The sequence below is a fragment of the Drosophila montana genome, unplaced genomic scaffold (genome assembly GCF_035044405.1).
Source record: "Drosophila montana isolate Dmon_TW-CO22-7 unplaced genomic scaffold, ASM3504440v1 contig_3257_1, whole genome shotgun sequence".
Lineage (NCBI taxonomy): Eukaryota > Metazoa > Arthropoda > Insecta > Diptera > Drosophilidae > Drosophila > Drosophila montana.
In genome coordinates this window covers 855,824-867,500 of record NW_026998140.1, presented here as the reverse complement: position 1 = coordinate 867,500, position 11,677 = coordinate 855,824, and positions in this window count along the sequence as shown.

Genomic DNA, 11,677 nt, shown 5'->3' with positions numbered 1-11,677 from the left:
CATCATAGATGTGATAAACATCCTTATTGCTCTTAGCATGTCCGTATGTACGTTTGCCTGTTACAAAAACATCGATAAATATTAGATTATCGATAACTCTCCTCGTTCACAAATTTATTTATATCGATATCCAGCCACATGAAGGAATTGGAAAGCCGTTTCGATATAACCTTGTCCGTCCCTCTGTCTGTTTGTTTGTCAGTTTATATTATTACTATTATTGATAATTCGTAATATTTACCCAAAATCGATATTTATCGATTTTTAGCTATGAGCAATTCAAGTAAATAGGCAAATGCGTCAATTCGATCCATATTCTGTGTGTGATTATCTAATTGTCTCTTATTTCTAGATATTCATAACTTCTTATATTAGCCGAAAAGCGATTTATATCGATTTATATGCAAGCCTTAGGACTTTCAATATATGTTGTACACTTTAAGAGCAAGTATTTTATTTAGGCGCTCATATAATATAGTTTAAGAATATTTATTTATTTATAGCCTTTGCCCACTGGCTTAAGAAATGTCACATTTTCAAATTTCACATATTGGTGTCCCACCGGTTGTCGGTAACATGTGAATGGCAAAGGTACTGTTTCTTTAAATAAACAGCTGTTCGAGTTGCTTTAATTTACATAAGATTTCCCTCCAAAAGTCAAATAATGCGGCCCCGAAGTGGAGTCTCGTTTAATTGACTCTTTGCGGGATTTGGCCAACTTTAAATGTTAAAAACTGTGGGATTATTAAAATGTAAAATTATAATTTAAAGTTACCGCTTGCATTCGCTGCAATATCAGCTGGTTTATGTTTACATTTTTCACAACATCGATAGAAATCTCGATTAATCATCGCAAAATACACGAAATGTTCGGGGCGAATTTACACATTTAATAAAAATGTGACATTTTTGAAAAATGTGTGAAATGTGTTTTCTTATGGGGAAACGTACAGGCCGCATTTTACACATTTTGCAAAAATGTGACATTTTCAGAAATGTGTAAGAAATGTGTTCAGTGGGCAGAAGATATTATTTAATAATTTATCTTCATAAATGTAAAAGTTGTTAAGAGAAAGGAAATATTGAATGAGGCAGAAGCTGTCTGGCTGCAGCTTAAGCCTGAGTACAGGGTATCTTCTAGTCTGTCCAACTCGTCTATATAAGTCGATTTCTTTTGTTTCTATTTCTTTTGATGTTGTTTTTGTTTTTGTGAATTCGGTGCTGCTTTGTCTTTTAACTGAATTTTAAGCTGTGTTAGCCTGGCGCTGTTTTGGCATCAATCATTTTTTGTACTTTATTTTTTTGCCATAGTTTCAACCTGTGCGCATAACCACCGCAGTGCCACCCAGCCTAGACCCCCCAACCCCCCCTCCGTGCCAATTCCCCTCCCCCCTCAGAGAGACCGTGTTACCGTTTGGGGCCAGACAATGGATCTGGCGAATATCTGCGGTTCGGTCACTTTCGATTATGCGAAATACATTTGGCAGTTGGTAGCCAAAATAATAATCTTTCGACTGTCTGTCCGCCACACAATTGGCTGGGCTCCAAGGCGCCCCTCTACCCCCTCTAACCCCGCCCCCGCCCCCCGTCGCTTTGGCTTTGGCGCGTGGTTGGCCCTGACCACAGCCAACTTCCACAATTGTGGCACAATTTGAACGCAAAACTGGCCAAATTATGTTAAATTTGTGTAGAAAACAGTAGATAATTGGTAATTGCCTTCATTCCAATAGGCCCCCCCCCCCCCCCTCCCTCTCGCTCTCTTTACCCCACCCCACCACCTCAGTCTGCACAAGAATCTAGATGTACGAACGTACATTTTAGTCGCACAGCCTTGTGTGGCCTTTGGGCGTTAATTGAAGAAGGCATAATTTGAGGCTGAAATATATTTAATCTCAGTTTTGCTTTGTGTAATATGTTGGCCAATTAGACGCTTGCCTAAGACTTGGTCAATGGCATTTGGCTTGAACTCTTGCGAAAGTAGCTAAAATAGCTAAAGACTTGTTGTGTGAGCTGAGACTAGAGCATAGTCGATGTTGCATGCGTGGATGACATAATAAACTCTTAATATATCTAACGTGACAGCAAGCAATTTACGAATTAATTCAAGATGTGTAAGCTGAAATAGATTTAATTGGAGTTCTATGAAAAATATGATATATTCGTATTTAATCACAATAATATGTGTTGTTATTAAAGAGTCGAATTGTGATTGTGATTAGCAGAAAATATGCTGTTTGTCTAGGTCTGCATAAAGAAGCTTAAAGGTCAAACAAAATTAGTTTAGTTTCCTTGAAGATCTATAAGGAATTACCTAAAGAAGATACTGCTCAGTATCTTCATATTTTAGTTCAATCTATAAAAACTGATAAAAATAACAAGCCAGTTAAATATAGGCCCATGTGGAGCCTAAAGCGAAGATCAAGCGGATGACTTCATATTGAGCATGAAAGCCTTGTCAATAGCTAAAATCTGGAAAAGTTTACAAAGTTTAGAGTGTAAGTATTACAACTATTATCATAATTTATTTCATTTTCAGATTAACAAAATATATATACAGTGAACATTGCTTAAAATCAGGATACATTACATGAATATTAAATAATAATATATTTACATTGAGAAATTTTTAATTTTAGATGTAAGCGTTAACAACAACAATACATTGATCAGCTAGTATCAGGATAAGGGATTGGGGATCGAATCGCAGTGATCAGGATAAGTATTGGTAGAATTTATTTACATTTTAGATAAGAACTTTGCCAATAACAATGCTTTGACATTAAGATAAGTTGCAGTTGAACTCAAAGTCTAGGGTTTGAGCCCCTGTGATCAGTATAAGTTATATTGCTTTTGTAGAATTCATCTCCTTTTAAGATTGGGAAAAGAGATACATTTACAATTAGTTAGAATCAAGAAAAGTGGCAGTTGATCAACATCAAACCGCCGTGTTCAGTAATAATATTAAAATATTTATAACGTGGAACTTTTTTAATTTTAAGATGAAATTATTTTTAAGGGACTGCTCCTCTGCTGATCCCTTTCTGACCCCCTTCTGATCCCCTTTTGACCCCCTTCCATGCTCTTTGGGCCTTTATATTGTACTTTTTTGAGAGCAGGTTTACCTAAAGCTTGGTAATCCATATCGTAAGAGGCTGCCAGCTGATGAGCCCGCGACCTGCTTGGAATGCAGCGAATGTTCTTTAATGGGAAACCAATCGCTGGCATCGTTTTTCCCCCCATTTCCCGGTAGCAATAATAGTAGCGTAAATCCAGGTCACTTGCACCTCACGCTGATTACAGAGTAGCCGGAGAGCCATGCACATGGCTGGCAGCTGCCTCTTGATCGGGTTCATCCAAAAATGTGGAACAGCCCGGCCAAATGAAGCAACACATTATGATAACGAGCGTGCCTAAGAAAAGAAAATCAAGGAGGAAAATATGAATACCATGAGTATATAGACGGAGTCTAAGCAACTGTTGATTATGTGCCAGTTGCACAAATGGCCCAGTTCCACGCCCCAGCTGCGGACCCTCTAAATGCGCATCAGTGCGCACATTAGGCCAGCACCGAGAACCGTTAAACGCTGCCAGATCTGCCTTTCCAAAGATTCCCCACATCTCGCCCCCCTCCCCCCTCCCCCCACCGAAACGGATGCAAATGTAGACACAAGCCGAAGGCGACCCGAAATCTGGCCAAGAGTCGAGCTCCCTCTGCCTGCTGCTGGCTAATGGCACAATTATGGCTAGGAAATCAAAGCAGGCAACGGAAGACGTGGAAAGCGCTCGACTGGAATCTAGCCGAAGGATATCACGCGTATCCCATTGATCCATGAAGACCTAGACACAGAGGCCCTCGCAGCAGCAGCGCAGCCGTCTAACTGTTGTTCATAACTTGGCTGAGTGATTGGGCAGAGCTGAGAGCTGAGCTGTTGTTTCTTGCCTCGATTCGACTGCAACTGCAACCAGGGGGCAATCAGTCAGCAGATGTTTTCATTTCCTACAAACGAACCAAGCTAAGTGTGCACCCAGCATCAACCAGGTAACTTGCAACCGAAGGTAGCTCGCGCAGATGTTGTTGGCTGTTGCTGTTGCTGTGGCACAGTTTCGTGTAGCAAATTGCGCACAGTGGGCCGGCCCCGGGTCCCCTGCTATTGAGTACCGAGTATTCACTCGTCCCCCCTCCTCCTTCCCACCCACAACCCACAACTCTAACCCTGCCCCGTCGTCAGCTGCAGATGGAATCAAATATTGTGCAAACTACAACAAGAGCATCGTTCAAGTCCAACGGGCGCTTTTTTTTCTGCTTACTTTTTTCTTTCTTAGGCTCTAAGTCAGCGAGTCAACTGTGCAGTTGAAGTGCTTATACCCACTGAAAAAAGGTAGAAGCAGGGTATGACAAGTTAAGACAAGTCGAGTCCTTCTGTTACCATTTTAAGCCAACAAAAGTTCCTCAAACCTTTAAGACTCCATTTAAGCCAAGTCAAGTCCTTCCGTTTCCAGATTAAGCTCTGTCTAACTCAGTTTCTCAGGAAGCAGAAGAGCTACAGTTCTTAAATATAATAGGTGTCCATTCAAGATATAAATTAAGTTAATGAAATTCTTGAATTTTGGATAAGCTTTAGACCACAGATTTCATTAGAGAATAATAAACTGCATCTAGCTCAAGTAGTAGAAGAGTCAGCCAATTTCCTTCGTAGAAACTCAAACTTCACGTACAGTTAAAATATTTTAAAAATTTCGGATTTATTCATTCAATTTATTGTACAAAAACAAAGTGCACATAATATCAATAAGCTATGATTGAGCTTAAGATCATAAAAAGAATAATAATTTGTGGAAAAAGTTACAAGTTATGTACCTAAGTTTTAAGTACACTCAAAAAAATGTATACACTTAATTTTAGAAAATTGCCAAACAATTTTTTGAAAAAAAAAACTTAAATTTTCTCAACTTGATATATATATATATATATATATATCATATCTTTCATATTATAGCCAAAATTGCTGGCCGATTTTTTCAAAATAAATTATATAAAAAAAATTCTTAAATATTAAAAGTATTGAAAATTCAAAAATGAAATCTTATTATAATAATGAAATTTTTACATTAACATATGAACTTATTACATTAATATATAAAATTAAATTAACATAAAATAATAAGTATAATAAGAGAAGATAACAAAAAGGAGAGAGACAGAAATAAGACAATATATTATGCGTCCACGAAAAAAAAATATTGAACTATTTTTTGCTTCTTAGTAAACAGAATTTAGATGTTAGGCAATTTGAAGTACATTTCAGAAAGCTTGTTTCATTTTTTAAAAAGGACTTTTTTCGCCCTTTTAACAGCATTTTCTTAAGAACCTTTTATTTTAAAAAAAATAATTTTTAAATGTGATTTGAGCTGAATTCTTTTTCTGAGTGTATACCTGGCAACTGTGGCCTGCGGCTAAGAAAGTATAACATAGACTTAGACTTAGACTTAGTTACTTAGACTATAGTCGAGAGCTCACTTGTACAGGGCATCTGCCAGTCGAGCACACTCGTTTCTCAGCTCTCTTATCGAGCTGCTGCTCTGTGTGTCTGTGTGTGTTTGTGTGTTTGTGTATCTGTGTGTCTGTGTCATGCGCCTGGCACACGGCCTGTAACTAAATCACACTAATCAAGCCCCAAGTGCTGCTCCAGCAACAGCTTCAGCTCAAGCTGGAGCTGGAGTTGGAGTTGGAGCTGCAGCTGGAGATGGAGCTGGCGCTGGAGGTGGAGGTCTGGAGCTATCAGCTGAAGCGCTGCTCGTGCCGCTTGTCGTCGCCCCCGAGAGAGCGAAGACGAGGAGGAGGAGGAGCAGGAGGAGGAGAAGGAGAAGGAGGAGGAGGAGAAGCGTCGAGTGATCACTGAAATTGGCAAATCAAAGCAATTGATACATTAAATTACAATGCAGACGATTTGTTCACGATTCCACGCCTCGTGCCTGAGTTTTTCTTGTTGTTTATTCTTCGGTTTTTTTTTTTTTTGGCTACGTCCACGCATTGCAACAAATTTATCGCCAGGCAACGTTGTTGACTGGTGTCATCGTCAACGTTTGCCAAAATGCCACAACAACAAACAACAACAACAAACAACAACAACAACAACAACAAACAACAGAATGTCTTTTGGGGCCAACACACGCCATTCAACACCCATTACGAGCCTCAATTGTTGTGTCTGTGTGTGTGTGTGTGTGTGTGTGTGTTTGCTGCTCTGTGTCAGCGATGCGTGGGCTTAAATTATGTTGGAAATGTCATCGTAAGATTCAACACGACAACAAGGGATGACATAAATTTCCACCAACATCATGTGTGTGCTGTGTGCCACATGAGCGACGTGCCAGCTTCAGCTTCAGCTCCAGCTTCAGCTTCAACCTCAGCGCCACAGCTAGCCAAAAATGGCAACAGTTGTTGCACTTAGTGTTGTTGTTGCTATTTCAAACTGGAGTATGCACGCTGGCCAAGTTAAGATCGGTCGGTGCAGCACTCAACCTGGAGCTCCCCAGCTCCAACTCCGCAGCTCCAGCTCCGGCTCCAGCTACACACATATCATTGCTCTATCAGTTGAGATCTCGGCGATTGCCAGAGCCAGAGCCAGAGCTAGAGCCAAAACTCGAACGCTGGCAAAGGAGGAGGCGGTCGCCAAGACGACGACAAGACGACAAGACCCAGCGCATATCTAGCCATCCACATGCAGCCACATTGAAGATGGAGGGCGGATTTGTAATTTGAGACTATAACTCAATGTCGGATTCTTTAGCAACAATTTGCGGCTTATGAAAATTTAATTGAATTCGAAGTTTTTATACATTTTTATTTATTTTTTATTTTAAATATTTTTAAAATTTTTATTAATTTGATCTTATTATTGTTGTTATTATTAGTTAAGCATATATTTTGCAAGCTTGCCATCTAAATTTTGATCTACATACGTCCACAATCTATAATATCCACAAAATATAATATCTTCAATTTTGTGCTTGAGAAATTCAGATTTTTATTCGAATTTTTCCCATTTCCTATTTGTTTTTTAATTTTCATTTTTGTTGTTGTTAATTTGGAATATTTTTATGTATTCTAATTATTATAATATATATATATATTATAAATATATTTAATTATATTATTTCATTATTATTATTATTATTATCATTATGTTTATTATTATTCTTATTAGTTGAGCATCTATTTGCACGCTTTTCACCCAACTATTGATTTCCAGTTTCTATTATTATCCCAATAAAATTCTCAACCGGTTTAAGCGCTGTTCAGTTTCCCGAATGATTCGTTCACTTGGAAATAGAGCCAAAGCCAATTAGTTTATTTATTTTTTATTATTAAAATGTCATAATTTTCAGTTTTTGCTTGAGTCAAATGCGGCTTTGAATATATTTAAATATACATATAAAAATATACGCTTTTATGTCTTACTGCTGAATAGTACTTGATACTGTTAAAAACTTTTATATTTACATATACACCTAAGTCTGTTTTTACACGGTAGATTGGTTCCAGAAGAAGCCGTGTAAAAAAAGACATTGATCGTATACAAAAATGGGTGATTTGTTCCTAATCTCTAAAACCTATTAAAATTAGTGAAAAACAAGAATTTTTAAGAACAAGAATTCATGTTTATTTTATTAAATCAAATATATAATGCTTATTTTCACAAGCATAGTAATTAATGATAAAAAAGATATGCACTCTAATGTTAAAAGTACATAATATAAATTAAATGTATGGCAAGTTCAGGAACTAAACAACTATGTTGTGAACGAAAAGAATAGGTTAAATTTGACAAAAAAAATTTAAGTATGTACATAAAATTTCAAATCGTGCTAAATGGAATAAAATCGTGTAAAAAAATTAAAAATATTCAATTTTCAAACCGTGTTATATCAAAACCGTGTAAAAAAAGACCGTGTAAAAACAGACTTAGGTGTACCTTGGTATATTTTGGCCGCACTTGCGTCGAGCTTGGATCTACTTTAATAATAAAAGTAAGACAAAGTTTGAAACAGTAGAAAAGTCGATTTGAAACTCGTTAGTAATGTAAACTTTAAAAATTTAGAAATATTTGTATACTTATATAGATCAATAATATATTTAACCAATTTTCGTGGATACTTCCCTTACTTTCTCCCTCTTCTACTATTGCATTTCATACTTTCTCTCTCTCTCTCTCTCTCCCACTCTCTCTCTCTCTCTATCTCTCGCTCTCTCCTTCTCTCTTTCTCCAACATATTTTTTTTTCTTCTGCCTTTTTTTGCTCTTCAATTCAGTTTGTAACTCTTGAAACTTCTCGAGCTCCCCATTCGTCAGCAGCAGCAGCATCATCATCAACATCGATGCGGCCTTATGTAGTGCAAGATCTGGCCAACAACAAACTAAAAAACGGATCAAAAAAACACACACACACCAACAAACATACGAAACAGAGTCGAGTGCAGAGCCAGAGTCAGAGTCAGAGCCAGAGACTCGGCTCCGTCTGCCCATCTCAGAGCTCAGAGTTTGGCTGTGGCTGCGACTCCATCTGCGGCTCCAACAGCATCTACTATCCTCAGCTATCCTCTGCTGTGCTATCCCATACAAGCCCATACGCCTGGCTGTCGCTGCAAAGGTGTTTTGCAATTTAACTGGCAACGCGGCAGCACCCAAAATGCAGCCGCAGCTCGTGGCCTGAGCCATGGATGCAGCCCGACTGGGCCGCTGGCTCGTTTGCTTTCTGTGTGTGGCTTCTATCGAGCGTGGAATGGGAGGGGGGGCACCAGCAAGGAGGGGAGATGGGGAGGAAGGGAGGCACAGCACTTCACATGCCACATGGCAACATAAGTAGGCGCGTGGCATTCGTGTGTTGTTGTTACTATTATTGTTGTCGATTATTGTTGTCGTTGTTGTGGTCGTCGTTGTCGTTGTTGTTGTTGTGTTGCCTGCATTTTATTGTCATTTTACGTTGTTGTTCAACAGCAACAACAACAACAGCAACAACGACGACGAGTAGAGCGAAAAAATAGGCGAATGCCAAATCCAAATTGAATGCAAATGAAAGCCACAAACTATGCTAAATTCCTGAAATCGCATCGGATTGGCAATTTGTGCTTTCCTTTCCTAACATCTCTCTCTCTCTCTGTATGTGTGTGTGTGTGTGTGTGTTTATGTAGTTGCAATTGCACTCGAAGGCCTCTTGCTTTATTTAGTTAGTTAGAGCTTGAAGTTGAGATACTTATGCAACTCTCCTCAGTCCGGCTGATTGCCCTGTGGAGGCTTCTTCTTCCATTCGACTCTCCCTCTCTCTCTCTCTCTTTCGCACTGGGTCTGTTATTATATGGCTGAGATCGAACTAACTAACCTAATGAACGTAGCTGTAAACGTTACTTGAAATTGCATTGCTCGATTACAAAGCAAGTTCAACTATTTGATGGGCTTCAATTCACGATCGCAAATTATTGCATATCATGAATAAACAATAAACAATTAAAGAGAGATTATTATTGAGAGCATATTTGGTCAATTATAGTCATAAAACTGTTTAAAAAGATATTAGATAATAAAATATAAGATATAATGATAATAGATATATAAAGGCATTAAGATATAATATACGAGATATACATATATGTATAAGATAGATCAGTTGATTATCTCAGGATTATTATGGATAAGAAAATGTGATCAAATATGATCAACTATGATTTAGTAATGCGACATAGATCTGTTTGATATTAGTTGGACTCGTCGCTATTCGGATTCTAATTGGCTTATATATGCATGTCTTTCTTATTGGACTCGAGGCACAGATCAAAATGTGGTCGAACTAGCAAAGTTTACAGCAGAACGTATTGTAAATATATTAATTATTATTATTATGATACGATTTTGCGAAGCCAGATGATTCCCTAAAAAATTAAAAAATATTATTGATAAATGAAATAATATAACATTAAATAGAATATACGAGATTCTTTGGTAGACTGTTAACAATTTTATTTGAAAATGTTTTCGAACTTAAATTGAAAGTTTCGTTATTAATATGATTATCAGACAGCAGAAACTAGTTAAAAATGTCTTTAAAAATCAATAGAAAAGGCAACTTTTTTAGAGAAATTTCCGGCTGATCTTCCCTTAAAATTACTCGGACATTTTTAATATTTATGAACTATTCTAGAAATTTGCAAACTGTTCTTCTCGCTCTAAATTCCTAAACGTCATAAGTTCCAAATGCGTTCGAATATGCAAAACTGTTGACTAGAAAATAGTTAGAAATTTCTAATGTTTATGAATTACTTTAGAAATTTGCCGCCTTCGCTATTCTCTATAAGTTCAAATTTGTCATCAAGCCCAAATGCTAATTGTTGCCTAGAAATGAGTTGGAAATTTCTAATATTTATTTATAGCAGAGTGAGGTATTCTAGAATTTAGCCGCAAGATTTACGCTCTAGTCGTCTAGTCGTAGGGCCCAAATACGTTCACATATGCAAATGCGCCCGTTGGCTTGGCCCCAAGTTCCTGCATCCGTTAACCGATCTCGGGGGTCGCCCACATGGGCTTGGGTTAATTGCGAGCCCCAGCTCTGAGTGTCCGGCACTTTCCGGCTTTGAGCTAGTTACTCCTGCGTCCAATCAGTTTCTGTACAAGTGTGTGTGCGAGTGTGTGTGCGAGTGTGTGTGTGTGTGTGTGTTTTACTTGGGAGCTCTGACACATTTCGCTCTGCACGCAAAATGAAATAAATCATTTGTCGTATGTCGGATTTCATGTCGAAATGCCCATTAAATAACATTTCTACATCTATTGAGAGGGTCATAAATAAATTGCAAAAAAATAAATGCAAACCAAAAAAAAAAAAAAACAAAAATAGATAAAAGCAACAACCGAAAGCCGGAAAAAACTATAACGCAACTATAACTATAGCTAGGTGTGTATATATATTTTAATTGAAAATCGGTTAAATGGGGTATTTTGATTTTGGGCAAGCGCTTGTGACAGGCAGAAGGAAGCATCTCCGGGAAATCGGGAACTACCAAAGCTAGAGAATTGATATTGTAAATGTACATAATTGTCATTCGCAGAACTAGTTTAACATTCCTTTTTTCCAAGTCTGGTCGCATTTCTTATACATCGATAAATATCGATGGTGGGACTTGGGTTTTTTTTAGCATAATTTAAAGATACGAAGAGAAATCGGGAAATTTGAAATATATATTCTCGTATCATCATTCGCAGAACGAATTCATGATTATTTGTTCGATAACTGCTCGCATTTATATTATATCGATAAATATCGATTTTGGGTCTTGGGTTTTTAAGCATAACTTGAAGATTAGAAACGAACTTGAACTTAAAATTGGAATATATAATCTTCTACACCATTCACAGAACAATTTCATCATTATTTGTTCGACATCTGCTCTTATTTTTATAATATCGATAAATATCGATTTTGGGTTTTGGGCTTTAGAGCATAATTCGAAGATTATAAGCGTTAGATACACAAAAATTTGTATTCAGTTTCTTTTATAGTATATACAAATTAAAAATATTTCATTTTTTGCCAGCCTCTATTCGTTCCCTCCGTAGTTGGAAAGAAACGCATTCGTAGAGCTATAGCCAAGCGCTAGGATATGTATACATATCTATATGCCATCTACA